This window comes from Pinus tabuliformis, chromosome J (assembly GCF_031772625.1).
Source record: "Pinus tabuliformis cultivar Carrire ecotype Pingquan chromosome J, CPIR1, whole genome shotgun sequence".
NCBI classification, from domain to species: Eukaryota; Viridiplantae; Streptophyta; class Pinopsida; order Pinales; family Pinaceae; genus Pinus; species Pinus tabuliformis.
In genome coordinates, this window is record NC_142295.1 from 719231485 (window position 1) to 719238166 (window position 6682).

Here is a 6682-nt window from a genome sequence, read left to right on the forward strand (position 1 = left end):
TGGTTTGAACTTCTCACACTTTGCATGCCATCAATGTTTGAAAACATCACCCATCCCAGGAAACTCAAAACAAATCCCTGCACATCATAACTAGCCTAAAATCACCCAAAAACAAAGCTAAATTTTAAAGAGAGAGCCCTCTCTGATTGCAGGTAGGCTAGGACCTACAATCCAAAGATTGGTTTGTGGTTACCTCGGCCGTATTCCTTAGGAGCCAAGGGAAAACCTGAGTGTTAATAGTTGGAGCCTCATAACCACATGTAGAGTGTGTCAAGGGTGTGGTTGGGGTGTTAGGTTAGTGAAAAAGCGTTCCAGCTCAAGGGAAAATCACTTGGGGTGGTTTTCAAACTCCTGAGTGATATGCAGTCCCTGAGGGATGTCAGCAAGATTTCATTTTGTGGGCCCCACTTCCATAACTATAAATTGGAGTTCGGGTCATGTCATAGTGACACTCAACTCATGTTTACGCAGGAGAGCTTGTACAAGTGGGTAAATGAGGGAGGGGGTGTTACAGGGTGGTATCAAAGCGGGTTCTGTTCTATTTGGGTGATATCGAATACCATAGGGTGGTATCAAAGTGAGGTTGCAACACTAGACCTCAAGGTAAAAGGCGGATCGTTGTACAAGTTTATATGTTTGGCATGCAATATTGATGGTTAATGGCTTTTATATTCATAACAATTATATGCATATTTTTCATTTTATTGTTGTTGAGGTTACATGCATGATAGATACTAGTTGATCAGTGCGATCATATGCACGTGCATCAATTAGTCATGCATAAGGTTACTTGGGAGCAGGAGCAGGGAGTGAAATTTTAAGGTCGGGAGTGAAATTTTATATAATAAATATATATTTTATATATATTGATGCATATATGTCAACAAAATCATTTAGAATGATGAATTAGATATAAAAAGCATAAAGACATGGAGTAAACCATATAACATCAATCATCTAGAAGTTATAATCTTCATCAACCACATCCACAAGTTACAAGTTCTCATTTATATAACATGTAAGGGTGCACATAACCAAAATAACATCAAGTGTAATCCATATTTGAAATGAAAATACATCAAAAAATAGGCTCTAGATGGCCTTTAACATCCAAAAAAATCATGCTATAAAAAATAACTACATATCATCAAAATCATTACCTATCTTGGGATCTTTGTCATTAATATCACCCTCTAAGTAATCAACATAAGATATAAAAAATGTAGCATGTCAAGTCATAATTTTATTTGAGTGATAGGTACATTTTTAGTAGGGTAATGATAGAGGAGTTCGACAACTAATGTCATGAACATCAAGGTACATAGAGGGATTGGTGCTCTTGATTAAATATGAGTACCATACCATAATACTTGACAAAATCCAATGAAAACATCGTAATCCCCCAAATCCTAAAATCCTGAAAAATTGATAAGTTTGCTATATTTTGAGTGAGATCTAAAATTCTACTTTCTCCATATGAAATCCAATGAGGTCAAAACCACTCTCAAACATCTTGAGTCATTCCATGGTAATGTTAAAAATTTAAGTAAAAGGATGAAAATTAAAGATAAAGGAGAATGTCACTTTTACTCTAAGAATCTAACATTACCATGAATTACATACCAATACTAGGGCCATAGGCTTGAATATTAGGTTGGCATACTAAAAAGCTCTTGTTTCCTTGAAGGAACATCTTTGTGACAATTTTTTTGTGAAAAAACCAGGAGCAATTTTCTTTTTTGCGGGAGCGTGCTCCCAAAATTTTCTCCCTACAAGAGTGCACTTTGGGAATGATTCAGGGGGGGGGGTCTCGCCCACAACCATGGTCATGAATGATAATTAACTTATTTCTATATGTATTGCGTTCATATACATGATGATTATTGTCATCTTGATTCAGTTCTTGATATTATTATGTATCGTGCTAATTTGGACTAAATTGTGTAGATGTGATAGCCTCCGCTGAGATACATTGAGGTACAATTTCGATTATGCATTCTATTTTGTTTATCTAACATGGTATTTTGGAGGAAAATAGAATACCAAGGATGAAGATCATAACAGTTGAGCACAATTCATATGACTCTTTGTGCACGCCTGAAGAGACATTGGTAGGATGGGAGAGATCAATTTGGCAGCAGGGAGCAGGACATTCTCCTGGTTTGGTAGACACATTGAGAAGTTTGAAGGTAGAAATTATGATTTGCAAGGTAGATAATAACAGGTTGATTAAAGCACATGAAAGACTTGCAAAGTCCCAGGAAAAGTAAGCAGAGGTCAATGCAGTGATTCCTTAGAGCCTTTCATATTTGCAGAAGCAAGGACAATTGGGGATCAATCATGGAGATAGGCAGGCATAAAATAATAATGGTGCTTATGGTAGTAGGTCTTAGATAAGACACATAATGGATAAATATGATGTATTTAGAAGTGGCAGATCCTTGGATACACCTGATAAGAGGGGCAATGCTTATGGATTCTACTCTAGCTCCAGTTATGAGAGATATCATCGTCATTACCGCCAACATCCTTATAGGAGGAGTGAGAAGCATAGTTTTCCAGAAGAGTTGATGGAAGCAAATATAGTTACCTTCAGTGTCATAGGGAAAGAAAATATCTGGTAGAAAGATGTAAAGCATATCAGAGGCATTAGAGAAGAGGAGCTGATTTGGGATGAGTTTGAGAGACTCTTTAAGAAGAAGCACCTATATGAGAGGTATTGTGATGAAAGTCCATGGAATTGTATGATTCTAGGATGCAAGTGATAAGGAAAATTTGGCTTTGTATAATAATTTAAATGTAGCTGAGAGAGGACATGGGTCTCAACCTGTGGGGTAGCAGAATAACGGAAATGACAGAGAACCATTACGGTGTTGGACCTGTGGTAGAGACTGTCACAGGAAGGATTACCCTTTGTATTAGAGTGGCACATCAAGATGCATGATAGGCCTGATATCTATAATGCGTTGGCTCTATGCAGCAGTGGATAATAGGCATGTAGACCATCGTACATTTATCATTGAGGTGGAAGTGGAACCCGAGGGAGAGTTCTCGAAAGAGCCTCAATACATCCTACAACAAGATAAGATCACACTCTGAGACCAAGAAATAGAGTAATTAATGTGCATGGAAGCACTTTGAGTCAAAGGAAACTACATGGAAGATGGTTGATCAAATACATGATAACTGGTTTCCAGCTATAGCTGAATTTGTCAAGGGAATTGGAATCTCTTGGGAGAAGATATGTGCATGTGTTTAGTTACAGGGTAGCGTGCTAGGTACAACAGGGCAAGGTAATTGAAATATTGTTATATTTATTTATGCATTGACAATTATGTGTTTATGGCAGTATGATGTAGGTAGTTGCGTGACAAAAGAAACTACCATGGAATCTTGAAGAAGGCTCAGTTGAGCCTTCCCTTGAAAGCATTGGGAACCACGGGGGTTAAGTCATGGTGTTTGTTGAGAGTCTTGTGCTTCCGTATTTTTTAATTTGTTTATACTTTATTGTGGTTTTTATTGTGTATGGTGCATGTCCATGCCACTTTGTTTGTGGTGTTGTATTGTTGTTTTGGTTTTCCTTGTTTTCTTCATATTTCCTTCTTGTTCTTACCTTTTATGTTTCGGGGCTCTTGGGAATTGGTTGGGGAAAGAGGAAAGTTAATAGAGCTCGGGGAAAGCTGAATGAAACCCAACATGTAATGTGAGACCCAGATGAATCCCGATGCATGAATAAATGGTAACTGAAGACAAGAATATGACAGTCGGTTGGGATGGTTGTGCCCATTGGGGTAAATGGACAGTGGCAAGACAATCATGACAAAGGTAACATGAAAGGTAAAGTAAATGGGCCTGAGGTAACATATGCCTTGGCTAAATTGGGAACTATTGTTCTCAATGTTGTGCATGCTTTGCACGGATAAAGGAAGTTCTCTTAAGGTTCGCTAGAGATCATTCTTGTGGAAGAATGATTGCTTATGGAGGTGAATGGCATGAAAAGGTTATTGATTATGAGGAATCAAGTGGGCAGAGTAGCCCTGGAAGATCTATGAGGTTAGTATCATGTGGATACGATTTTGATATTATGTGCTTATAACTATGCCTATGTTTATGTTATGGAAAGACAATTCTGAAGGATAACTTAGCGGGATGAAAGCAGTGTGACCTGCGACATGTTGGGATAAGCATGGATAGTGAAAGGAACCAAAGACCAGGGACTTGGGCTGTGGATGCACATAGTAAGGTGTGGAAAAGAAACTAGATGCAACGTTTCTTGGTAGAGACAGTGTGGTCTTTGGATGTGCAATACTTCTGTTGTGTACATGTTGTACGTGTTGTGTTGTGTACATGTGGTACGGTGTCATGTGTATTGTGTAGTCATTGTATTGTGACTTATGTATTCGTTGTGTTGTACACCATGTGTAGGTGTATGTGTTGTGTTTTACACCATGTGTAGGTGTATATGTTGTGTTGTACACTATGTGGATGTGTACCTTTTGAGGATTGGTTCTCAGGATCACTCGAGGCTGTGGGATAGGGCCCTATAATAACTTGGGTCCTCTAGAGGTTGTAGGTGGATCCCTGTAACAACTTGGGATTTCATGGAGGCTGTGGGTGAGATAGTAGTCCCGAGAGCCCTAGACAACTTGGGAAGAGACCAATCTTGAGTTTTTGATATTGAGGGTGGAGGTGGTATAGTCTCTGGATGCCCTTGTTGTTGATAAGGGAGGAGGAAATATAGTCTTCAGATTCTCTTGTTGCTTTGGAAGAGAAGAGAAGAGAAGGAACTGGGTGCTTTCCAGGTTTGGCAACCGATTCAATGTGTGTATGGAAAGGACAAAGAACAAAGGCCAAAGAAATCAACCATTTGAAAGATAAGTATAAACATTTTATTTCCATTTTTTATTATGCACATAATCTAGTATTCTGGTTTATGATGGCTGAGTTATGAACTAACCGAATGTGATATGTTTATATATGATGATTTGGTCAAGGATCTAATTTGACTTGTTGTGAAAGGAAGTAAACTGAATTGAAAGTGTAATTTATTGGTGGGTTATCAACAAGGTATGATTTGAATTTATTTCAATTCCTTTTCAGTCTAATGGAAATTATGTGCTTGGTACAGGAAAGCATGGAAATACCCAGCTTTGGGTGGTTGGCACTGACTATAAAATAATTAGTAGGAACAACAAAAGGAATTGGAACATGCAACAATATGTTGGTTAAGCATTCAAGGGCAGGGCCATTATGGGACACTGGTTTGAGTTAGGGATATGCCTTAACTTTTGGAACTTTTGATGTGAGGAAACCTTACCAAGGGATGGATTTCCTAAGAAGGGGATGTCCGGGAACTTGGAAGGTGAGTTAATGCACGAAAGGGGATGACCATATTAACTGAGAGACTGGGAAGTAGAGAAGGGAAGGTCGAGTAAAAAAATTGTTTTAGTAATTAGCATTGCTAGATGGAATCAGAAGCACAAATTGGGAGTCTGCCCTGAAATAATGAACCGGTAATTGTTCACTGAGAGAACAAGTAATGCAAGGATTGTAGCACTGGACATTGCAGACATGATTTGATATTGAAAATTGATTTTGGACTTCATGGAAGGAGGTGAATCATGGTACTAATTTTGAGGTTGGAGGTGTGAGCCTTTGGATTCCCTTATTGCTGATGCTGACATGGTATCCTTTTATTTGTTGGTTATAGAAAATGTGCATATGTATATATGTGTATATCATGGTAAATACTGTATTGAGGTGTATTTATAAAGTAGTATGATTATTTGCTGGTTGAAGCAAATGTGTACAAGTAAATATGTGTTGTCATTGTAAATATTAGAACGAGTTGTGTAATAAAGATCCATAGGCAGTATGTTTTGCTGATCATAAGCGTCATAAAACATCGAGCACAGTGTTCCCCCAAGGGGGAGGGGTTTGTAACAGCTCCAGGTTAAGTTTCCATGTAAATAAGAATAAGACAAAGGTCATGGGACACATATTCCAAGCTGAATGGTGGGTAAACATTATAATGGGCATCACTTGTGGTTTATTTATGTCTTGGAATTTGAAAAAGGCATTGGCAAAGGCAAGGAGGCAATAAATGACATTTAATTATGAAAATAAAGGAAAATAAGATAAAAGGAAGGTGAAGAGACACAAATCTACATGCAAGGGAAATTAGAGGAAAATGAAAGAAAAAGGAAAAGGAAGAGACTAGACCCACATTCATGCTTGGAATATGGCATGGGGGTGATTGGCTAAAAGAAATATTTGGTTCAGCCCAATATATGGTCGGTGTTACGTGGAAGTCCCTAACTTGGTTGACTTTTGCATAAGTTAATATGAGCTATTCTTCTAATGTAATTAATGAGAACATATACTTATTATTATGTGGATTTTATGGCTGATTTGTCGTGGTTTCTATTCTAGTTATATGATGGTTATAAGCATGGTTATATGGTGTGCTCTAGCTATGGCTCTTGTTCATGATTTGATATCTTATTGAATGGTTGATGAATGAATGGGATAACAAGTTTTTTTGTAGCTAGCTTGAGAGGGAATTGAGCCCTTTTGGTGATTCTCAGATGAAGTTCAGATGTTTATGATCATATATGCATTCATGACCTATAACTTATATGTTTATCATATGTTTGACCAAATGTCTATCTTGCAGTAGGCA